General features: G+C 44.6%; 1 long non-coding RNA gene across 1 annotated transcript in view; it reads left to right on the top strand.

Annotated features, from left to right (window-relative positions):
- Window positions 1-930: 930 nt before the first annotated feature.
- LOC107181566 overlaps window positions 931-10,989 on the top strand; it is a 19,580-nt gene continuing 9,521 nt past the window's right edge. The window contains exon 1 of the long non-coding RNA XR_001512229.1: window positions 931-1,006. This is a non-coding gene — a long non-coding RNA (uncharacterized LOC107181566). The remainder of the gene's footprint in view (window positions 1,007-10,989) is intronic.

Genomic DNA, 10,989 nt, shown 5'->3' on the forward strand with positions numbered 1-10,989 from the left:
TGTTATTAACTTAATTAGGGTACTCCTAAGGCTTAGGAAGAGCCACACTCAAGGGGCCAAAGAGCCGCATGTGGCTCGCGCGCCGCAGTTTGCCGATCACGGGTGTAGTGGAACAAATAGCCATCTGGAAGCCAGGGAACGTGGTTCTCATCTCCATGTGCCACTTTATCGTGTGATCCTGAGTAGTTCAGTGTTTCTGGACCTCAGTTTGCTACCGTGGAAAACAGAGTTTCAAGTGTGACTTAAGACAGTACAGATTAAAGATTGTTTCCACAAACAAAATTGGGGGGCAAAGTGGAATGCCTGGTTTATTCTGCATTTGCTTGGTGGTTCACAAGGTTGGATTCCATTGGTTTGGTATAGATATACAATTCCCAAACTCTCTAAGGTTCATAGATCAAAAATCATAGATCTTCTAGTAAAGTGTGTTGTTTTTTAAATACGTAAAACTAAAATAAAAATGATAGTTGTTTTTCTAAATTTAAATATATGTATTTTAAATCCTCACACTATTCCTGTCTTTTAGGCTGTTCAAGTGTTGACAGATTCTTAACTAGAGCCTTGGGAGGAGCAACACTGTGATCCAAAGAATAATATCCACGGGTCCAGGATCCTGTTGGCTATTATCACTCATTACCATTGTGAGAAAGGGATGATTAAACTAATAGTTACTGGGAGACATTTTGGTGACAGGAGGCAATGATGAAAATAAACTGACTTCAATATACATTTAGAATCGGGAATAATGGGACATGGCAGGAAGCCAATAAAGGAACATGGCCCTGCGCTCTGATCAATGAATTATGTTCTCCTCTCTCTCCCTCCTCTTGAGAGCAGCACAGGGACCTTAATGAAAAATCAATAGCCCTCTGTAATTCAAAACTGGAATCAGTGATTTGATGTGACTTCCTTTTTTTCCCCTTCCTCAGAGGAAGGCTGTCTCAGCTCAAGACAGAGTTCAGTTGTAAAGAGCAGCTCTTCAAAAAGCCTGCAGAAGGAACCTGAGGTCCGTCCCCAAGGAGTCATGCCCGCTACAGGCACGGCCTTCTCCCTCCTCAGCATCTCAAGGAGTGTGGGGACGTTACGTTTCCTTTCTCCCAGAGTTCTTCCTTCTAATTCCTATCTTACAAATTATATGCAACTGTCATTTATTCATTTTCTTAATGGTTCTCATGGCAGTTACCTCTATCAGGGATGCAGATGTTTTGAAACATAGGGTTTTAGCTTGGGATGTTATCTTTAGGCCCATCTGGGATCCAATGGGAACCAATTTTTCTAGCAGCCCTCCCTCTCCAAATACCTTCTCTAGCATCTGTAGTTGTTAATTCTGTGCTCAAAACAAGTTGGGCCCTCATGCCTTTGGCCTAACAGCAGTTAGGGCAGGCTGAAACGAATTGGGATGTAGGTCTTAAAACTGCCTTCTGATTTTTTATTTCAAATATATCACAATACAGGACAGAGGTCCTCAGGGTCTTCACGAGCCCATGTGTGACGATTGCAATGGCAATGTTCAACAACTGGCTCTCCTTTTGAGGACTGCCATTCTTGTAGTGTTTGCTAATTTCCTTGGTGTCAATACGCTCACCAGGCCGATTTCAAGGTCCCACTGTGACTGTCCCTGAACATGAGGTTGGGAGACATACAGAGTGGACTTAGCTTGACATCTGGTGTGATCTGTCCAAGTACCATTCTGACTATGAGGTACCTTTGCACAAATTAGAAAACAATGCTCCCTCCGGGTGGATCCAGCATGGCTTGGTGCAGTGGTTCTCAACCTTCCTAATGCCGCGACCCTTTAATACTGTTCCTCATGTTGTGGTGACCCCCAATTTCATTGTTACAAATTGAACATAATTAAAGCATAGTGATTAATCACAAAAACAATATGTAATTATATATGTGTTTTCCGATGGTCTTAGGCGACCCCTGTGAAAGGGTCGTTTGACCCCCCAAAGGGGTCGCGACCCACAGGTTGAGAACCGCAGGCTTAGTGAATGGTACAGAGGATGGAGTTCAGTCCCCACTTCACCCTTGACCAAGCATGATATTGAGCTCTGTGCGTCCTTATCGTGGGGTCTATAAACTTTGAAGGGCCCATGGATGGGCTTCAGAGGATCTACAACCTCCTGTACAGTCAGGGCTATGTGTGTGTATATGTGTGTATGAGTGTGTGTGTGTGTGTGTGTGTGTGTGTGTGTGTGTGTGGCCTTTACTGGGGGAGAAGAGCTATGGCTTTATCAAATTCTCAGTAGTATCTAATTCCAAGCGTTGCATCCTTGAAAATTCAAATTACATTGGTATGAATCTGGAACTAAAAGCAGATTTTGAAACCAATTTTAAATGTAATTTCAAACGACATGGAGCCACAAAAATTAAACATTTAAAAATTAGTTTTAGATGTTAGTCACTTCTCTCTTTTCATCTTAAAAAAAAAGATATGGCCGAAACCGGTTTGGCTCAGTGGATAAATTTCAAAGGACATGGAGCCACAAAAATAAAACACTTAAAAATTAGTTTTAGATGTTAGGCACTTCTCCCTTTTCATCTTAAAAAAAAAAGATATGGAGCCACAAGACCTAGTAAGAATTCTGACTTTGTAGCTTTCTGGGAAGAAAGGCAGCATCATTTTGAAACTGGAGGCAAAAGTGGAATTTTGTTAGGTTGAAAGCATTTTTGAATACCTTCAAGATATATGCAATATTCACATGCTGTGTAGTGATGCAGCCAGAGGCCGGTAGGATTTGGTTTTCCTTCATGCACCACATGCCAATCTCAACAACAGGCATGAAGAAAATAAGGGCATTTCCATCCCTTTCTGCCCTTTGTAAGTGACACAGAGCACTGCTGGAATCACCGATTCCTTTTCTGTCTCTGCCCCTGGATTCGATTCCAGTCAAGGGTACATGCCTGGGTTGTGGGCTCCATCCTCAATGGGGGGCGTGCAGGAGGCAGCTGATCAATAATTCTCTCTCATCATTGATCTGGGCTTTCATGCATTCACGGTCATTTTGCTCAGGCTCATCTTGCACAATTGTTAGCATTTAGAGAATGTTGCTATGGCAGCACCTACTGTACGTTGCTGCTGTGTGACGGTAGGGCGCGATAAAGGGAAGACACCGACCTCCATGTCAGTGGCCAACGCTGTGTAAACCAAAGTTACAATGTAAGAGTATATCATAGAAAGAGGTTATCCAATAGGGGGGCTGATAGGGCAGGGCTCCGAATGACTATTTTGTAGAGATTCAGGAGCTGAGACCAAGAGGACTTCAAACATGCCCAGTGGAACGGAGAAGTGGAAGCAGAGTCAGGCCCCAAACCTAACTCTTCTCAGATCCATCCAGTGCTCCTGTACTATTTCTGTTGTCACACTGTCCTCTACTTCCGATTGTTCCACGCTGGCCGGTGTGTCCGTCTCGTCGTGGATGTGCTGAGGGCAGGCCTCAGGACTGCTGGTCGAAGTGTTCGTGTTTAAAGATTCCTGATGGCACTTCTTAAGGCCACATCTTTTATGAGCGTTGGCTTTGGAACCATACACACCTGGGGTGGAGTCCTGGCTCTGCCTCTTCCTGGTCTTGCAACCTCTTCAAGTCATTCTGTAAAGTGGGGGCAGCAGCACTTCCCTCAGGTTGTTGAGAAGATTAATATATATGCACTTAGGTCATGGCTGAAAGCCACAAAGTAAACCTTCTCTAAATGCTGACTAGATTAATTATTAGTACTATATTCAACATTTTGACCCACTTATCACAATGAAAAACAACATAACTCTATCTAGAAGTTCAAGGTCATAATTTATTGGGAAGCTTTATTTTACAAACTTTATTTGAAAACAGATGCACCAAGGTAGGTGTAAAAGGTACCAAATAGGGCCATACATCCCAATGAGTCTGTTTCTTTTCTTTCCTTTTTTTAATCTTTAAATATATATATAGATTTCAGAGAAGAAGGAAGAGAGAGAGATAGAAACATCAATGATGAGAGAGAATTATTGACCAGCTGCCTCCTGTACGCCCCCCACTGAGGATGGAGTCCTCAGGCATGTACCCTTAACTGGAATTGAATCCAGGACCCTTCAGTCCACAGGTTGATGCTCTATCCACTGAGCAAAACCAGCCAGGGCTCTGTTTCTACTCTCTACACACCAGAGGAGTTACCCAAAGGAGCCCAATATAACAAAGAAGAAAAATAAAAGAAAGAAAAGAAAACAGAACAAACCCTCAGCTCCTTCAAACCACGAAACTCTCAGGCATCGATGCTGAGGTTGCTGATGGCCTTCATGTCAGCTCTGCCTAAGTCCAGAAAATAATGATGCATCTCTGCTTATTTTTGTGGGCTACACCTCTGAGTCTCCACTGAGTTACGTCTCATTATGTGATATTTCTGTTCCCAGATAACATGGTCCACATCACTGTTGAGTTACAACCATCCTGTGCCACCATCAGTGGTCGTCTCTTCTCCCTATCTTCTGTATTATTCCCATGGATGTCTGGATGGTTTCTCCTCTGCTGGACAGATCCATTCTGCTTCTGTGCCCCTGCTTCTGCCATGTCGTCTGTTTGCTGAGTGTCTGGGCTGCTGGCAAGAGGCAGGCTCCATTACTTGGCACAGAGCTGAGCACACTCACCCTTGCCAAATGACCATGCATCACTACACCTGTATTTTAGGTTTCAGGTGTCTTATCCCCTGACATCTTCTTAAGTCTAAGCAGGGAGGAGCAGTGTTTGAAAGGTTCGGGATGCTGGGGCAGATGGGTACATCCCTGGGAAGGGAGGCCTTGAGAGCTGGCACAGATGGACTGAATCTGCAGTCATGTCTCCTCCACCAAGGTCAGAGTGAAGTTCATTTGGCATCAAACCCCCTCTCTCCTCCTTCCTTCCAAAAAACAAGAACAACACAAAAACCTGTTCCAGTTGTCAAAAGGACTTCAATTCCTCAAAAGCATTTCTTTAAATTTTCCCATTGCATTATAAAGGCAAACTTAGCTCCCCCTTTCGGGGGGCGGGGGGCTCAGTTTTTTAAAGCTTTCATTCCCTCTCTTCCTCTCTCCTTCCTTCTGCCTCTCTCCCTCTTATCTTTATTGGTAAATTTTAATTCAAGAGCGTGGACTTTGGAGCCAGCCTGGTGTTGAATTCCAGCTCTGCCCCTGAGGGCTGTGTGCTGCAGGGCAGGCTCTTTAACCTCTCTGTGATTCGGATTACTCATCTCTAAGATTTGGATAATAATGGAACTTAGTTAATTTCTGTGACAGTCTGATGATTAAATGAGGGAATATGTGTGTGACTGTCACCTAGTGGGTCCTAAATGTTGGCTATTATTTATTTATTGTTTTATAACCCAGATTTATACCACATTGGCTAGAGACATTTTAAGATGCACTATGATGTGTTTTAAACTTAGAAATGAGAACTATAAATACAGCACATTAAAAAATTTCTGTGAACCTTCTCCGTATAAAGAAATATATAGGAAAAAATAAAGAAGAAATATTTAAAGAGAAAGCATTTTCCAGAACATACTTTGGTGTTGACATTTTTTAGGAACGAGAAAGCACAATTATCCAACCCTGAATACTGTTGGCTTTGGTTGCAAAACCAAATTAAAATATGTAGGTAACTAAATACAACCGTAGGTTTTCACTGCAATCTGCTGTATGTATCTTTTGGATTTTAGTGTCAGTTGTTTCATGTATATTTAGCTAAATAATGCAGCTATATAAGAACAAGTGTGATGCCTATTTTTAAAGACACACTGTTTTAAGTGACTACACAAAAAATGTTTTGTTTTATTCTGGGTAGAATGTACTCAGATTCGAGATCCATTCTGCATGGCTTTCCAAGCACGTGAGTATCTCTGGATGCCAGCCAGGGGCCTTTCTCTAGGACAGAGCCTTGGAAGAACTTGGCCTAATGCAGTTCTTTTCTTTTTGTACCATCGTGCAGGTCTTCCTGGAGTTATCACTAATACCTTTTTTTTTTTTTTTTACACTCCAGAGAGTAGCTGGAGCTTTATAAACATTGTTTGATGATATTTCTCTATCCTTCACCTCATAACTCCTCAGTGTCTGGTCTGTAAAATGGAGATACTATGCCTATACTTCTGGCCTCACTGAACTTCCTAAGGCATAACAAACATCTGTTATATGTTTCTTTTAAAAAAAAATTAAGGATCGTTTTTATAAAGGATATTTCCAAATGCTGTTTTGACACTGTATGTAGATTTCTAGGTAAGGTTGATTTTTGTTGATATGCTGGGAGAAATGCATATTTAGATTCAAAATCAAATTATCAAGTGGAGTATAAACAGAGCCAACATTAAAGTTGTATTTTTAAGACTTTGGCATTTTCACATGGGTTTTTGCCAATCAGTTCCCTTTTTATGGCCATAAGCTGATTTTCCTTCCCTGTCAAGAACAAATGCCCTTTATTTTAGTCAGTTTCCACTTGCTGACAGCTTTCTTTTTATATGAATTTCAAGTGCACTGTATTATGCGGAGTTCCTGTTTGCCAAACTGTGCCCACGTAGAATCATATTGGTCCTGTCAACGGACAGACATAACTTAGGAAAAGAAACCCTGGTTTGGAAAGCTCGGAAGCTGAAAGTTGGCTATCAATAAGATTTCATTTGCTTCCAAATCTGAATTCTGTTTTTGATGAAAGAATTAAGGATGTGATTTCTGCTAAAAAAAAAATTTTTTTTTTATGGGTAACAAAACGTACCCTGAATGCTTCATTAACATTCTGCTCCAGAGTAAAATTCCTGATGCCATTTGGGATCTGGGGAAGAAGAAGGGGAGACTTGAAGGCCCTGGACATGGATATCAAGTGGAACAATTAAACCACCTGGAGAACTATAGACATGGAAATGGGACAGGGGGCTTCCATTGCCAGTTTGCTGATTAAAATCTGGGCTGAGTCAGAAGTGATCTCAAGTCATTAGCATCCTACCCTTGGCCAAGGGCCTACTGGGAATAAAATACATATGAAATGGGCTTGTTCAGCTCCTCAGGGCCACATCTCATTCAGATAATTTTCAATGCTATCCTCATTAACAATATCTTTGGAAATAGAAACTTAAGCAAACTGAGTTCTGACCGTCCCCTTTAATTCTGAATGGACCAAGTCGGCAGGGTGAGCCTTGTCTCTTGCTGCTATGGACGGTCACATAAATGGAGGGTCCCAAAGTCTGGGCTTGTCAATCTATCACCTCTGGTGAGCACCATAACACACACAGTGATGTACTAGCAAGGCTGTTGACCTCTGTGAACCAGAATGACAATGTGCTTACAATTGGAGTGTGAGGTCTGGGGAAAAGGAGCAATAAAAGTCTCATTAATATACTGGATTTGGGTAACAATGGCTGTGAGTGTTATGGAGACAAAGGAAAGAGGGAACCAGCCTCTGCTGGAATCTCAGAGAGCTGGAGCCCTCTGTGAAGTGGCTGTAAGAGCCAAGCCCCATTTTCCATGCATACAAGCATGCATTGGGCTACTTGCGTGTGATATCCATGCATACACACGTGTGTACTATATAAAGGAAAATGCTGTCGTTTGTGATATAGATAGCTTCAAAAGTGTGACTATACTGAGGCTAATTCCACAAACTTGGAGCTAAGTTCTCACACTTTTGTGACCTTCTATAAGGCTGAGGGAGCTACAATATGAGTTTAAACCACCCCTGTTTGAGTTGAGATTTTGGTAATTGGAGGGCTGGTTGGTAGAATGGAAAGAACTCTGAGTTGGTTAGCAGAGGACTTTTTTTTTTTTTAAAGCTGTGTGATAGGAGAAAAATTCTTAACCTCTCTGTGCTTCCTTTGCTATAGTCAAACTAGGAGATTAGATGATCTCTGGTCTTCCTTTCTAAAATTCTGTGTTTCCCAAATAATTGTTATGGTGGTGATGATGGTTTTTATTAAATTGCTATAATTTCTGATAGCTTATTTTTGTCTTCCCCCTCCCAGGAAATACTCTCACGTTTTGTTCCTTTGAGTTTTTCAAGAAAGAAAGTAAAGAAAGAGATTAAAAAAAAAAAAAAAAAAGAGGGAGTGAGAGCAGAGTACTGAGCTGGCATTCCGCACTCCCAGCCAGTCTCTGCCTGTGCCCGCCTGGTAGCTAACAGGAGCACCTCTCAACCCGGGTCAGTGCTGAACGTCACAGGGAACAGCCCAGGGTTATAGCTTCACTTTATTTGTTACACAAAAGGAGATAATTAAAGGAGCTATAAAAAATTCCCTCCAGAGCCTGTACTTGAGCTGCAGACGGGCTTGGTTTGTTCATTGATACAGATTTTTGGTTCACTTCACCCTGTGCCGTTGCTGAACAATGATCTGTGTGGTCAGGGTGTGTGATGCGTGGTCAGGGGCTCAGGGTGGAACACCAGGTGAGATATGGCTTCTCATCCTGAGAAAGTCAGTCACCACGGCCAGAGACCCGACACCAGACGTTCAGGGCAATGCCAGGAAGCCGATGTCCCCGATCCTGGCGAATGTCCCTCTGTGGCCCTCTTCCTCCTCCTTCATGTTCATGTTTTCCTGGTATGTTTTATTCCCCCTTTTTCTTCTCCCCCATTCCCTTAAGTAGAGGTGACACAGATCAATACCTTTGATGGAAAGTAATAATCAGGCCTATTAAGTGACAAAGGTTTACTCTGTAACAGCTGTGCTGGCGGGAGAGGAGAGCTTGTCTGACTAATGAATCATGAAACAATCAGGCAGTAGCCATTTGTGTTTAGATCTGTAAATATGGTGTGGTTCAAGTGCCAGACCATTGCCGGCGCTCCAGCTGGGGGCACAGATGGTCCGCATTCAGAGCAGCACGAGTGTGAAGAAAGAGTTTTTTCCCTTTCTCTGTCCCACACTGCACCTCTCCGAGCCTCCACTCCGCTGTCTGCAGGGGGAACTTCAGAGAAAGAAGGGGCCTCCTTTCTCGGAAGGAAGTGCCTCCAAGTTGCATTTCAATGTCGGTTACCCAGTACTCGAGGTTCCTAAGTGCTCCAGCTGGGAGGAAAAGCATGCTAGTGGAGAATGCGGCTGTTTGGTTTTCCCATCAGAAGACATGTGTGGGACTCTAATGTCTGTGTGATCTAGCATTGCCAAATATATTCCTTTCTACTTTTCTTACCCATCTATACTTGATCTCTCATTTTGTCCTTAGCTATAAACCAAACAAGCTGAGGGAAAACATATATATATTCCAAGATGGGAAACTAATATTTATGGACAAGGCCAACACTGTTCTGCATAAAAATCTATATATACTAGAGGCCCGGTGCACGAAATCCATGCATGGTAGTGGGAGGCGAGGGGAGGGGTGGTGTCCTTCATCCCGGCCTGTGCCCTTTCGCAATCCAGGACCCCTCGGGTAGGGTCCCTAGGCCTGGCTGGGCGATCTGGGCCTATCGGGGCTTCCCTTCCCCTGGCTGCCGGCAGCTGGCCCTGCCCCCACCCCCACCACTGCCACTGCTTGCCATCTGTGTGGGGCTGCCCCCCACTCCCCTACCACCAGTCACCTCCCTCTGCAGGTGACAAGTGTGGGGTGTGATTGCTTGGCTAGCCTGGGCCTCCCTCTGTGGGGCAGTCGATAGCAGGACCCCCAGATCAATCGTCCCGCAGAGGGAGGTCCTGCCCACCTGCTGCAGCACCCCCGGTCAGGTAGCCTGAGCCTCCCTCTTTGAGGTGATCGATCACAGGGCTCCATAATTGATTGCCACCCACAGGGAGGCCCTGCCCACCCAGCCGGGGCTCCACAATTGATCGCTGCCCACAGGGAGGCCCTGACCACCCAGCCGGGGCTCCACGATTGATTTCTGCCCACAGGGAGGCCCTGACCACCCAGCCAGGGCTCCGCGATGGATCCCAGTGCAGAGTGGGGCCCTGCCCACTCGGCCGGGGCTCTGCGATTGATGGCTGGGCAGAGGGTGGCCTGGGCCTCCCTCTGTGGGGTGATGGCAGGGTGATGGCAGATCCCCTGACCCCCAACCAATCGCATTGCACCTGCCTTGGCTGACCTGGCGCCAGTGCTTGTCATAGCGTGGTCACCTGGAAGGTCATCGAGAAGGTCATCCGGATGGTTGTTCTGCTATTCAGTCATTCGGTCAATACACATATTATGCTTTTATTATCCTAATATATATAAAAACCCTAGGTCTGTAATGACCATAACAACCAGAGGCCCAACCAACTGGAAGTCAGCCCTGCAGTCGGCGCTGGGTTGCCATGGTGACCTTCACAGCTGCTGCCATATGCTGTGGTATAAAACACAGTGTGCAAGTGATCAGAAGTGCAGGCCCTACCTCCATTCCAGTCCCCCACTTCCATCAGTCCCATCGGCCGGCCCTGAGGCACCCTACCCAAGCTCTTTCTGGCGAGGCCTGAGGGAGGAACCCGCCCTCAGAGCATCTGGAGCCCCCAGAGGCAGTGAGTCCTGGGTCGCCGCAGCAACGGCTGCCAGCACTCCTGATGGCCTGCAGGAGTTTGCAAGTGATCAGAAGCGTAGGTACCACCTCCGTGCCACCCCCCCACTTCCATCAGTCCCACCAGCCCTGAGGCACCTTCCCCGAGCTATTTCCGGGGAAAGCGAGGCCTTAAGGAGGAACCAGCCCCCCGGTGTGCCTGGAGCGCACAGAGGCAGATTACTAAGAGAAATTATGAATTTGAATGTTGCATTTGGTGGGAAAGTTCTCCTTCTCAGAGGGGATTTTCGACAATGTCTCAGTATTGTGCCACATGCTATGCAATCGGCCATAGGACAAACGATTTTAAAATACTGTAATGTTTGGGGATGTTTCAGAAAGTTGTCCCTTAAAGCAAATATGAGATCAGAGGATTCTGCTTATAGTGAATGGCTAGTAAAACTTGGAGACGGCAAACTGGATAGCAGTTTTCATTTAGGAATGGATATTATTGAAATCCCCTGTGAAATGATTTGTAATGGATATATTATTGAAGCTACCTTTGGAAATACTATATCTATAGATAATATTAAAAATATATATC

Source organism: Myotis davidii, unplaced genomic scaffold (genome assembly GCF_000327345.1).
Source record: "Myotis davidii unplaced genomic scaffold, ASM32734v1 scaffold449, whole genome shotgun sequence".
NCBI classification, from domain to species: domain Eukaryota; kingdom Metazoa; phylum Chordata; class Mammalia; order Chiroptera; family Vespertilionidae; genus Myotis; species Myotis davidii.